This window comes from Zingiber officinale, chromosome 2B (assembly GCF_018446385.1).
Source record: "Zingiber officinale cultivar Zhangliang chromosome 2B, Zo_v1.1, whole genome shotgun sequence".
NCBI lineage: Eukaryota > Viridiplantae > Streptophyta > Magnoliopsida > Zingiberales > Zingiberaceae > Zingiber > Zingiber officinale.
The window spans coordinates 70,659,958-70,663,063 of NC_055989.1; positions in this window are offsets into that span (position 1 = coordinate 70,659,958).

A 3,106-nucleotide genomic window follows, 5' to 3' on the forward strand; every position below is an offset into this window, starting at 1 on the left:
AAAAAGAGCTCTAACAATATCCCAATTATTGGACTCTTTAACCTCTAATGACCATAATTATCATGTATTAATCTCCCATAAGATTATATATATATATATATATATATATCATCCTTTTGGTCATTTCCTATTGCTGAAAATAGTTTCAGCCTATATCAGTCGACTACCATAGTTTCCAGTTGACTGCCCTCATCAAAACAAACTAACAAAATCATTCTGTGTTCGATGAACAGTATTACCAGTCGACTGGTAACTAATGCATTTAACTGGTGCCCTATTTCATACTAAACTACATTCTGAATCTAATTTCAGAAATACACTAAAAATTCTATAGACCTCCAAAAATCCTTAAATTTTATAGAGATGTTTGTTTTACTATTGCTTATTTGGGAAAAATATATTTAAAATTTTAACTATTACAGATCCCAAGATTGATATAAAATCTAAAACTGTCTAAATGGTTCAATTGAAGTTTGACTTAAAGTCCTAGTTTTGACTTCCTCTTGATGTATCTGCCCTACTAAATCATAATACATACCTAGCATTAGTTTATATGACATTTATACATCTAAAACTAATTTTCATGTAATATGAATCTTATTTCATATTTTCATGCATGAATCATATCTCAAATGTGTCAACTAACTAGATTAGAGACTCAAGTCCATCTCTAACCCTTTTGGCACATATCATGACCCATCTGGAATCCTAAGTAAAGTCTACATGAGATTCATTGATCATCGATCCCAACTTGACTCTTTGAGCTCCCCCTAGAGTTCTTAACCTTAGCCACCTTCCTAGGTGACTCATCTACTATGGCTATACCACTATGATGCACCTTGGGTGACAATTGATCTACCCATTTGACCTTCTTCTTCTTCTCAACCTTAGGCTTTCCCATGTCTTTGGTTGATCTCTCCTTGTCCTTAAAGGGCTTTTCCTTATCATTTTTTGACCTCTCCTTGTTATAGTCATATACCACCATAGTATATGACTCTTCTCTAGTCTTAGAGGATTGCCCCTTGCCATTTGTATTTGCAATCATTACATGTGACATTCTTTTGGCCTTAGGGAACTCTACTATGGCATACCCGCCAAAGTGCTCCATGGATAACTTTACCTTACTCTTATTTAATGAAGACCAATATCCTAAATTGGATCTATCATCATACTTAATCTCTTAGATCCAAAATTAAATCTCTCAAGGGATTTCTCTAACCTATCAAGCTTTTCCCTTAAAGCTTGATTCTCCACTTCTAGGTTCCTTATCCTAGAATTAATTTGTTCACTATGGACATTCTTAGACCTATCCTTCCTAGGCATGTGTCTCCCTTTCTTATGCTTAACACCTAAGTTTTCCATCACCTTCCTCCCCTTAGGCAAAGTGGATTATTTTTTATTTGGTCTAACTTTAAAGTATGATTTCTTAGGGTTATCCACCTTGTTAACCTTGTAAGTACCCCAAGATAGTTTTGATATGATTAACTAAGTTAGGTTAGGTCCTATTGGTATTTAACCCCTGTGTCTAAGTGTGCAGGAACTTAGGAGCACAAGAAGTCGAGCGAAAAACGTAGCTAGCAAGAAGGATGACACGAAAGAGAGCCGACGATCTAGGTGCGTTTGAGGGACGATGTGCTGCAGAAGAGTACGTGGATGGAAGAGAAGGAGGCGCACGACATTTCCGAGTGATGAGAAGCCAGAGCGGAAGATTGCTCGAGAAGGTCAGAAGTTGGGTTCGGGTGAGCCCTATTCTGGATGGCCGAGATCACCCAAGCGAGCAGAGCTGGAGTGGAAGACCCAGACCAATGCAAACGGAAGCGAAGCAGAAGATTAGGACCAAAAATCAACAAAAAGTTAATTTTTTGATCAGGGGCGCCCCGACCAAGTCCGGGGCACCTGAACTTGCTCCAGGCGGCCGGACTCAAGACGCCCGGAACCCTTCCGAGCGCCAGAACCATAAATATTAGCCAAACATGATGTGGCACATTGTGTTACCATGGGGATAAAGTTTTATCCCTCTAGAGGCGCCTGAAATTCTTCCAGGCGTTCCGACCAGGGCTATAAATACAACCCTGGTTCCAAAAGGCTAGAAAAACATTTGTGATTGATTCCTATTTAGTTCTGCTCTGTAATCTAGTGCTTTAATTGTTGTAAAAAAGCTTCTCCGTCTGAAGGAGAGTTTAGTGAGTGTTCAACTTTCTTGAATTAACAACCTCCCTGATTGTAATCAAGTAAATCGTTTGTGCCTATTCCTTTCGTTATTTAAGTCTCTTATTCTTTTATACAAGTGTTGATTATTATTAAGTTGTAAGCACGAGGAAGGTTCATTTTTCTTTGTAGGGTTATTCACCCCCCCCCCTTTAGCCAGCTGCCAAGGATCCTACAAGTGGTATCAAAGTCAAGTTCGCTTCAGAAGGACTAACTGCCGAACAAAGTATACGAGATGGCCGAACCGAGCATCAACCCATCAAAGTTCGAGGGGAAATTCGTGAGCTGGAAGAAAAAGATGAAGGTATTTTTTAAAACAGATTTTGAATTATTGATCATTATGAAATATGATTTTGTAGCCCCGAAAGATAAAGAAGAATATCAGTGGACGAAGAAGGAGCAAGCCGACTTCGTGGCAAACAGCAAAGTAGAGTTTCATCTGCTTAACATTTTACCACCTCAAGAAGTCAACCATATTGGAGCCTACGAGTCAGCCAATGTGTTCTAGGAGAAATTACTAGAACTACAAGAAGGGACCTTGGAGGTAAAATTAGCGAGATGGGACTTACTCCAGAACCATATCAACAACCTCCAGTTAGAAGAAGGCAAAACTGTCGTACACCTTCACTCAAGAATCAAGGAACTCATCACCGGACTCACAAATCTTGAAGAAAAGGTAACCAACCGAGATTCGCTAAGGTATGCACTTAAAGCATTTCCTAAGACTCCGAAATTGTCGACCTTAGTAGATGCGTATTTCATCTCTAAGGATTTAGAGGTAAGCACTTTGGAAGAATCTTTTTCAACTTTTGAAATTCATGAGCCAAGATGTGTAGGTCTAAAGAAGGAATCAAGGCAAAATATTGCCTTAAAAGCTAAAATGGATGAACCAGATTCT